Genomic DNA, 11,356 nt, shown 5'->3' with positions numbered 1-11,356 from the left:
TAAAAGGAAATTAATCTAGGCAACAATCACAATCTGATTATCATCAATCGTAAAGGATTATTGAAGAAACGACCGATAACTGGTGTGTAAAAAAATCATTCATATTTGTAAACTCATATGTAAAGAGGTTAGTACGGTGATTTGCCCGTAACTCGTATTTTCCTGTTCAACGTTGTTCTGGTTCACAAACGGTAAGCACCCAGATTCTGGAAAAAAGCTAGTCATGTATCGATCAGACCGACTCGAATCGTTTACTAAAAGCAGACCCAGTGGTTATCGTTAAATACCAAATCGTTGTCTTAAGAATCGAACATTATATTCTATCATAGCAACGTCAAATATCAAAATCATTGCCTTAAGTATTCTTATCATAGGGAAGCCTGATGTTTACACACCTGGTCAGCGATCTGTCCCTGGCCTTACTCTGCGTTCATACCAGCAAGCGACAAGTTTGTTTTGTATGTACGTATTTTTCTCAATTTTTGCAAATTAGGTAGGTCCTATGGGGGGTGGTACATTGGCTTAGTCACATTTGCCTCGCACCTCCAGCTTTGGGGGTTCGAATCCTGCTTCCGCCCTGCATGCACAGAGTTTGCATGTTCTCCTTGTGCTTTGAGGGTTTCCTCTGGGTACTCGTTTCCAACGCTGTAGGCTGATTGGTGTTTCCAAACGTGTGTACGATTGTGCCCTGCGATGGGTTGGCGCCCTGTCGAGGGTGTCCGCCGAGGTACTTGTGATAGGCTCCAGGCTCTTCCAGATCCCTGTGTAGAATAAGTAGTACAGAAAATGGATAGATAGATAGATAGATAGATAGATAGATAGATAGATAGACAAAGTTCTGTGCAAATTAGGTAGGCTGTCGCATCACAGGTCACCCCCGAGCTCAGGTTACTGTCGGTGCGGAGCTCCTGCGCACGTTCTCCATGTGTCCATCTGGATTTCCTCCGTGTTCCCTGATAACATGCCGCTAGGTAAATTAGCTACTCTAGATTGTCCCTAGGAGAGTGTGTGTGTGTGTGTGTGTGCGCGCGTGTGTGCATGGTGTCCTGCTGCTGAGTGTATTCCTGCCTTGGTCCCGGCTCTGGATCCACCCTGACTCTTCCTGAAGATGAAAAGTAGACAGCGATAGAAAGAGAGATAGGAAATGAAAAAGAATTGGAAAAGAGGAAATAAATGAGGACAGTATCTACAGAAGAAGGCTTTCTATTAACGCGTCTGTGGTGCGTGACATCAGCAGCAGCAGGTTCCTGTACAAGTCTTTTCTCCTGAGCGCAGGAGTACCACGAGACATCTGTTCATTACTTACACACACACACACACACACACACACACACACACACACACACAAACATTTTATGACTGATCACCAGTGCATGTGTGCGTATGTGTGAGAGAAAGCTGGAAGCTAAATAAAGACTCAGAGGGAACTTATTACTCTGGTTTCACCCAGACGCCTACGGAAAGCATATTTCATATTTTATGCTGTCATTATTGTTGTTTATAATCTCGTATTTCTCAGTTATGATAACGGAGACTTGAGCTTCGGTCCCGAAACAAGCAAAAGCAACATGAATGACAACATCGATCTGTCGTAAGGAATCGTACGTAAAAACACAACGATGAAACAAAAACAAACAAAAACAAAAAAACACACAGCGCTGATTAGAAGCTACGATGTCGAACACATGCCTACAACGTTGTGTTAACTCCTACGGCGCTAACACGTGCTAATTTTACGTGTGCAAAAAAGTGGGCGTGTTACAGGCGATTTACAAATAACGGGCCCATTTAGCAAACTGGATACGTACAAATTTATTTCATAAATCGTTCAGAGAAAACCTCTATTTACGCAAGGCATTCATAAAAAAAACGTTCCTATCCTAAACAAATTTACGTATTAACGTAAACATTAGATGACCGGTTTCAAAATTGTAAATGGTGATTGTTTTTTGTTGTTGTTGTTTTTTTGGTAGTGAAAATTTTGCAAAGCTCAGTCGTTTCACATTAACGAAAAAAAGCTGTTGAACATGAACCCACGAATTAAGACAAATGTTTAAGCGTTGTTTATACAGTGTGAACGTACAGTGGATATCTACTATGAGACTTCACCACTGTAAGATTGAGTCATCTTTTTAATAAATGTTCTGATCTCTGAGACACCGAGGCATCATTTGGTCAAACCTTATCATTGTTAAAATCAAGTTTTGTTTACTAACAAAATCTAAACGGAAATATATCAATCCTATTAACTTAAAAAACCTTCGAGCTGCAGTAAAGTGTGTTGCTTGAAAATAACTTAAGCTATTTGCATCGACTCCACCCTTAACACCTAATTAAATCTACAATTCCGAAGAAACATTAACTAAGTGTTAATTAGAGTAATGTGTTTTCTGTTTATGAGACCAGTTACTGTAAAACAACTTATCGAATAAAGTTTTTAAAAGTTTTTATTTGCATTTTTTTCCAGAACTGTGGAATTAATTATTATTTATTTAAAAGAAGGCATAAAAGGCAGAAGGCCATCTTTATGTAGAGCAACAATTATTTTTTTCAGATCCTCAGAGAGTTCTTTGCCATAAGGTGCCATGTTGAACTTCCAGTGACCAGTATGAGGGAGTGTGAGAGCGATGACACCAAATTTAACACACCTGCTCCCCATTCACACCTGAGACCTTGTAACACTAACAAGTCACATGACACCGGGGAGGGAAAATGGCTAATTAAGCCCAATTTGGATATTTTCACTTAGGGGTGTACTCACTTTTGTTGCCAGCGGTTTAGACATTAATGTCTGTGTGTTGAGTTATTTTGAGGGGACAGTAAATTTACACTGTTACACAAGCTGTACACTCACTACTTTACATTGTAGCAAAGTGTCATTTCTTCAGTGTTGTCACATGAAAAGATATAATCAAATATTTACAAAAATGTGAGGGGTGTACTCACTTTTGTGAGATACTGCACATATACACACAGACACACACATTATATTGTAATTATCATGATTTGGAAGTTGAGATGGATGAAGGTGCGGAATTTTAAATGTTTTAATATATAAACCAACAAAACACAAAAGTCACTATGACCAAGGCAAAACACTGTGGCAAAGACTAAACATAAACTACAGAAACAAAACACAGTAACATGGACAAAGGTAAGGTAAGACAAATGTGAGACAAAGAAAGCAGTGCAAACTGTGGCTATATACATGAGTGCTCGTTAACAAGAAAGTGATTCAGGTGCAGGTGGTCACTGATGTAGTAAGGTGCAGTGGCTGCTGGGAACTGAAGTCCAGAGTTCCTTCTCTGATACATGACAGAACCCACCCCCCAAGGGCGCTGCTCCCGGAGTGCCAAAAGTACACTCCCTCCCTCTGGCCGTCCTGGCCTCCTGGGCAAAATGTCCCCAGATGAACCACGAGACTGAGCGGCATCCTCAGCGGAGCAAGAAAGCAGAGCAACGTCCTCAGCGGAACAGGTAAGCAGCGCGACATCCTCGGCTGGGCAGGAAGGCAGAACTAGGTTGTCCGTGACAGCAAACTCGGGCATGATATCTCCGGCCTGGCTTGAATGCAGAGCGATGGCTACTGCACAACCAGCGGGAGGAACAAATCTCACAGCGGAGCCTGAGGGGGAAGTGACATTCCCCATGACACTAGAAGGGAGAGTGCCACTCTCCGTGAGGTCTGTGGGGGGGGCGAAGTTCTCTGCGAGGCCAAAGGGATGCTCCAAGATTTCCACGAAGCCAGAGAGGGGAGCGAGGTTCTCCAATAGCCCAGAGGGAGGAACAATGCTCTCTGCGAAGCATGAGGGGGAACAATGCCCTCCGTGGAGCGACATATGGCGTGAAGCAAAGAAGAGGAGTGACGCCTTCAGCGGGACATGGAGGCAGAGCAGCATGCTCAATGAAGCAGGATGGCAGAGCAACAACCTCAGCCGAGCAGGAAGGCAGAGCAACATCCTCCGAGGAGAAGGAAAGCGGAGTGAAGTTCTCAGCCGAGCAGGAAAGCGGAGCGACGTCCTCAGCCGAGCAGGAAGGCGGCGCGACGTCCTCAGCGCAGCCGGAAAGCAGAACGATGTCCTCAGCGGAGCAGGTAAGCGGAGTGACGTCCTCAGCGGCGCAGAAAAGTGGAGTGACGTCCCCAGCGGAGCAGGTAAGTGGAGTGACGTCCTCAGCGGCGCAGAAAAGTGGAGTGACGTCCCCAGCGGAACAGAACAGCCGCACGATGCCCTCAGTGGAGCAGAAAAGCAGAGCGAGGTCCTCAGCGGAGCAGGAAAGCACAGCGGCATTCTTAGCAGGGCAGGAAACAGAGCAGAGCACTTGGGCATGCCGGGACACGGAGCAATGTATTCAGCAAATAAGGGTGACGGAGCAGCATCCTCAGCTGACCAGGAATGCTGAGCGGTGTCCTCAGATGAGCATGGAGGCTAACTTACGTTCTCTGCCAACTCGGCATGCTGAACGAGAGGGGGGGTGTGGGGGGGAAGGGGGGGGCGTCGGAGATGGTTCCAGCCTGGTTGGAAGGCTCCCCCCTCAGCTTCTCCCTTTCGTACAGGGACTTTTGGACCCCGAAAAATTCCACTGCATCCATGTATGGCTCTCACGTTCTGTCACGATTAGGAAGTTGAGATGCGGAATTTTAAATGTTTTAATATATAAACCAAAAGTCACTATGTCCAAGGCAAAACACTGTGGCAAAGACTACACACAAACTATAGAAACAAAACACGGTAACATGAACAAAGGTAAGGTAAGACAAACATGAGACAAAGAAAGCAGTGCAAACTGTGGCTATATACACGAGTGCTCGTTAACAAGAAAGTGATTCAGGTGCAGGTGATCATGTGACTGATGTAGTAAGGTGCAGTGGCTGCTGGGAACAGCAGTCCAGAGTTCCTTCTCTGATACATGACAGTAATACTAAAGGACCAATCATTGCTCTTCTTTATAGGCTACTGTATAATACTAATGGAGTGATCAAAATTCAAATATAACAGGCTGTAATATTAAAGGACCAAATGGAGCTCGTCTTTAACATCATGTGATATTAATGTAAGAATCAGAGCTCTGATTTAACAGGCTGTAATATGAATTTATGCGAAATGCCTGATTTTGCTGCGGCCTTTTCCCCCCCCCTTCTTGAAAATTTGCGATGCGACTTGCAGAGTTTTTTTGGTGCGGAAAGCTACTCGAATCAGTGAGTTAGCAATCGCACGAAATTGTTTTGTGAGATCTTTCGCAGCGTTGTTTTAGACTTTTAGCTGTACTGACGATCGACGTACGTGAATCGAAGAGAGCATCGGCTGAATGTGCGTAGTGATGACAGGTCACATGATGCGGAAAATCTGCGGTAATTTTGAAGACAATCCTAAAATCCTGGAGGGACTGATTAATGGACCAATCCGTAGCTTGTGTTTAACAGTATAAATATGAATGGACCAATCAGAGTTGGTCATTAAGTCTGCAATGTTAACAGACTAATCTGAGCTCGGATTTAACAGCGTGTAATAATAAGAGACAAGTCAGAGTTCATGTTTAACAGTCTGTAAGATTAATGGACCAATCACGTAAGCGATTGCAACAACTGACTGTATTACAGGATGACATCAGAGATCTGATCATTATTTCCAAGCAGTGGCCTAGAACTGTGTGTGTGTGTGTCTGTTTCATGAGTAGTTGTGCACAGATAGCACTGCAGTACTCTAAACAGCATGCCTTGTTTATATTCTGACGGGGTGTGTGTGTGTGTGTGTGTGTGTGTGTGTGCGCGCGTGTGTGAGCCTGACAGCCTCGTTCTTTCAATAACATTCTGACCATGTTTGAAGTCTGTGCCACATTTCATCTAACACTCTTGTGTGCATGCAAAAAACACATGTGCTCACACACACACACACACACACACACACACGCACACACACACACACAAATCAGGTTTTATTCTTGTGGTCTCATCGAATTTGTGTGTTCAGCATTTGCGATGCACCATCCATATCAGATGCACATCTGTCCTAAACCACATATTAGTGTGCTAAATAGGATGTTAGAATCGCACACTGCTTCTGTTTTACACGTTCTGTCACTCACGAGATTCCGTTATTTTTTAAACCAGACATTCATAATTTCTGATACTTGAGATGTGGTGCAAACACACACACACAGTCAGGTATTCCTATTTTATGGGGACATTTGGTCCTCATAAAGCATGAAAACCATGAAATCTGAGTGTTTTCTGGCCAAGCTGCCTTTGCTATGTTAGATTTTTGGGTTGGACCTGACAATCAATGCAGTTTGTGACATCACTGATTTATAAAACACACACACACACACACACACACACACACAGTTGAGACCTTGTGCTTGCGTTATTCATTTCTCTTTGCCAACACAGTTTATATACAAAGCTCTTGATAAATGGGGTCAATTACAGTACATGTGTATTGTTAGGGGATACACAGAGAATGAACACCTCACGTTTCCAATGTTTTATGTAAGGAATAAAGGCGCGTACATCAATAACTAATGCAGCAGAGTCTCCGCCCTAACTCATCACAGCTGGCTCGTAGAACTGCACTACATTCTGGGACTTTGAGTCGAACTTTTGTACCATCATCTCTGGATTTCTCAAAATGACAAGCGAGAAAAGAAGCTCTTGTTCTGTTTTCTTTTTGTTTTTCTTTCAGGAACTAACCGTGAAACCAGACCATTGAGAACTCCTATTCTCCTATTAACAGCATTTTAACTGTAGTGATAACAGTGTTTCGCTGTGACGTGAGTGGGACACACCACTGGAAACTTCTCGCCGGAATAATGAAAATACAGCCAACAAATTAGCACCAAAATCACACTCTAAATACATCTATACTAAATATATATATACTAAATACATCACAAACGCTTAATTACAAACATGTTTAATGTGTTTTGTTAAGGGTTAACTGTTCTGTGCTTTATTAAAGCTAGTTGAACCTGGGGTGTAAATTAGTTAAGTGTATAGGGAAGACTCCGCGACCGTGATGGGGTCAGCTGTAAGATAAATATGTCAAGCAATCAAGATCTTCGCCTTTTCCAAATAATTAGGAAATTAGAAATATTTGTCATTGAACTTAGACATATTCAGTAGATCTTCTAATTTGACAGAATTTCAAACCTTGTAAAATAAAAAAGAGAAAATATAAGTAGTATATACTGTATGTAGAGAGTGTACAAAGAACATACAATGGGGTCCAAAAGTTTAATGCGAATCATACAATTTTTTCTTTACACTTTTTTTTTTTTTATACCAGCATCAACTTGAAAAGTGAAAAAGTAGAATCTTAGACATATTTACCTGAATTTCATAGTCATTACCATGTTGAGCTAGCATGGACTCCACAACAGGTTTGTGTAAATCTAATCCATCGCTGCGTCGTCTGGTCACATGAGTCGATGGAAGGGATGAGACTCGAGGAAAATCTGACCTCTGAATGTTCTGATTAATGAACATAATACATTAATAATAATCACAATAATAATAATAATAATAATAATAATCACAATAATCACAATAATAATAATAATCACAATAATCACAATAATCACAATAATCACAATAATAATAATAATAATAATAATAATAATAATAATAATAACAACAACAACAACAACAACAACAACAATAATAATAATAATTATTATTATTATTATTATTTATATACCACATTTATACAATGCAGCTCAAAGCATTTTACATGTCAAAACATGAAAACATAAGAGTTAGTTAGTTAGTTCCTTCCGTCCGCGCAGCGGGGCGCATCGGGCAACAAGCATTCGCCAGCGTTCTCGGTCGGAAGCGTCGATTTCCACATCTTCCCACTTGACATCGAGCGCTCGTAGATCTTCCATGAATGTTCGTCGCCATGTATTCTGCGGCCGCCCTACTCTTCTCTTCCCCCGTGGCGGCGTCCAGCGCGGCGCGATCTTTGCGTGGCGGTGGTCAGACATCCGTAGAATGTGTCCTGCAAAGCGCATTCTTCGCTCTACGACCATTTCTGCCAGGCTGCGGGAGTTTGTTCTTCTTAGAATTTCTTCATTTGAAATACGATCACGGTATGATACACCGAGTATTCTTCTCAGGCATCGGTGCTGAAACACATTCAGCTTGTGGATGACTGCCCTCGAGCTCTTCCAAGTTTCAGATGCATAGATGGCGGTTGGGATGATGATGCTATTAAACAGGCGAAGTTTGCTGTTGGTGTGGATAGTTCGCCTAGCCCAAATCGTCTGTAGCTGTTGGAAGACTGCAAATGCTCTGCCGATTCTGCGATTGACATCCGCTTTAGTCCCACCATCCGCAGCCACAATGCTGCCAAGGTAGGTGAACTGTTTGACTTCTTTGATCAGCTGGTTGCTCACCGTGATCCGCACCGGCGTCATCCGGCCGACCGCCATGACGTTGGTCTTGTCAGTGCTGATCCGTAACCCAACTTTGGCTGCTTCGTGCTCCAGGCTAGTGGTCGTCTCCTGTAAGACTTTCCCATTCTGCGCCAATAGCACAATATCGTCGGTGAATTCCAGGTCGGTCAGGCGTCCCTGGCCTGTCCACGGAATTCCAGACGCTGGCTGTGTTAGTGCTCGTCGCATGACGAAGTCCATCATCATGAGGAAAAAGAATGGTGAAAGAATGCAGCCCTGTCTGACTCCGGTCTCGATGGTGAAAAAGGCAGTATGACCTGTGTCCGTCCGGATGCAACAGCTAGAATCCTGATATAAGTTCTGGAAAATGGCGATAAACCGCTGTGGAATACCATATAGCCGTGCGATGTTCCAAAGCGATTTCCGGTGGACGCTGTCAAACACCTTCTTAAAGTCTATAAAGTTGACCAAGAGCGGTTTCTGATATTCAGAGCTTTGTTCAATGATGTTTCGAAGAGCAAAGATTTGTTCAGTGCACGACCGACCGCTTCTAAACCCGGCCTGTTCGTCCCGTAGAGCCTGATCGACTGCTCGCAGTATCCGTTTGAGGAGGACGAGACAAAATACCTTGCCTGGAACAGACAGAAGGGTGATGCCTCTCCATGTCTCTTGTTACAGTCTGCGAGATTACCTTTCTTAGGTAATTTGACGATGACACCCTGTCTCCAGTCATTTGGGACACGTTCCATGTGCCAGCAGTCATTGAGCAGCGTAGTGAGCACCCGTACAACTTCACCACCCGCTTTCAGCATTTCTGCCGAGATTTGGTCAAGACCAGGTGCTTTGTTGTTTTTCAGATGACGAATCGCTGCAGCGACCTCAGCATCCATGTCGTCGCTCATGTCCACTTCCAGCTCACAGGGAGGAGGAAAGACTAAAGTCGTGCGTGGCTACGGGAGCCGGCTGGTTTAGGGTGTTTTTGAAATGTTCCACCCAACGCGCATCCTGCTCTTCTTTGCTAACTAGCATCCTGCCGGTTGTATCCCTTATCGGCCCAGTGGAACCGCTTCGGGCCCGAGTGAGATCTCTGACCACACGAAACAGAGTCCTGCTGTCACCCTGGTCCGCAGCCACTTGTGCTTCAGTGCCCTTCCGGTCCAGCCAGTCCTTCTTGTCTGCTCGGAAACTCCTCTTGACCCTGCGGTCGAGTTCTCGGTACGCCTGCGATGCTTCATTTCGCTCCTCTTCGGTCTTTGCTTGATCACGCTGACGTTTCTTGACCCGTCTTTCATCGAGCAACGACCATGTCCGGTCCTGAATCCACCATTCTCGCTGCGTTCCACGCCGTCGACCAATCGTTCTCTCTGCCGTCTCTATGGCAGCATCCTTGATCTGTGCCCATTGCTCTTCGATGCTGGCAGAGTTGTCAAGAATCTGGAATCGATTAGCGAGTTCAATGTGGAAGTGCTCGGCGTTCACGCGGTCCTTCAATTTCTCGGAGGCAAATGACCGAACGGTGTTGTGTCCGGCCACTCTTTTCAATTTTAGTCGGATTGAAGTCACAAGCAAGTGGTGATCAGATCCGAAGTCGGCGACGCGAAAAACCTGTACGTCACGTAAAGCCGAGCGCCACCGTCGATGGATGCATACATAGTCGATTTCATTGTGAGTGGCCCCATCTGGTGACCGCCACGTCTTTTTGTGAATCCGTTTGTGAATGAAATATGTATTCCCGATGCACAGGTTGTTAAGATTGCATAGGGATAGGAGACGCTCTCCATTATCACTCGTTACTGCTGCCGATCCATGAGGTCCGATCACGTTTTCCCAGCCCTGCCGGTCGCTACTGAGTTGCGCATTCATGTCGCCAAGGAGGATCTTTATGTCATGGTTGGGGACAACCGCGATTGTGTCTTGCAGCTGGTCGTAGAAGGCGTCCTTCTCTTCATCATCTGCCTCATTTGTCGGCGCGTAGACTTGAATAACAGTAATTTTAGCATGGCGAGACTGAAATCGGGCGGTAAGGATGCGATCACTGATCGATTTCCATCCAACGAGTGCCTGTGCCGCGGTTTTGCTCAGGACCATCCCGACGCCGTGCACGTGATGTTCTTTGGCTCCCGAATACAGGATGATGTTCCCGTCGCTTATCATTTTTCCATTACCCGTCTACCTCATTTCGCGGACACCAAGAATGTCAAGCCGGTAATTGTCGAATTCGTGCAGAAGCTGCTCCAGTCTCCCACACTGGTACAACGTTCGCACGTTCCAGGTTCCAATTCGTGTGATCGTATTGGCGTCGAGTATCCCATTTTGCATCGGGCGCTGGACGACCTTTCGGCTTTGTTCCAGCACCGTCATCAAGGGAGAAACAGGGTCATCGCGCCGGTATTGTTTAGACCGCTGGTTTTTGCTTGTTGTTTCCGTAGCAAGATAGATTTTACGGGATCAGGGTGCTAGCCTGATGCCCAACCCTCCTCCTTTTTCACCCGGGCTTGGGACCGGCGTCGGCGGAGTTAAAAACATAAGAAGAAGAAGAAAAAAGACACATAAACATAAGAAGAAGAAGAAAAAAGATAAACTAAATAACAAATCAAGAACAATAAAATCCAACAAAGAAAGTAAACGTGTAAAATTAGGATATGATAATAATAATAATAATAATAATAATAATAGTAATAATAATAATAATAATAATAGTAATAATAATAAAATACAAAATTGGAAATAATAACTCAAAGAAAAAAGTATATTAATCAAAATCTAACTTTAAAAGATATGTTTTTAAATGCCTTTAAAAAAAAATTATATATATATATATATATATATATATATATATATATATATATATATATATATATATATATATATATATATATATATATATATATTTGGCAATTTCAATAGGAAAAAGTTTCCAGATTTTTGGGGCATAATGACTAAAGGCTTCTTCACCGGCTCTCTT

The 11,356-nt window shown here is 43.7% G+C and overlaps 1 pseudogene; it reads right to left on the bottom strand.

The window, feature by feature from the left end:
- Positions 1-9,050: 9,050 nt before the first annotated feature.
- Positions 9,051-10,901, bottom strand: LOC128635277 (craniofacial development protein 2-like; annotated as a pseudogene).
- Positions 10,902-11,356: the final 455 nt, after the last annotated feature.

The sequence above is a fragment of the Ictalurus punctatus genome, chromosome 17, assembly GCF_001660625.3.
Source record: "Ictalurus punctatus breed USDA103 chromosome 17, Coco_2.0, whole genome shotgun sequence".
In the NCBI taxonomy this organism is placed as follows: domain Eukaryota; kingdom Metazoa; phylum Chordata; class Actinopteri; order Siluriformes; family Ictaluridae; genus Ictalurus; species Ictalurus punctatus.
This window is presented reverse-complemented; position numbering and strand designations above follow the sequence as displayed.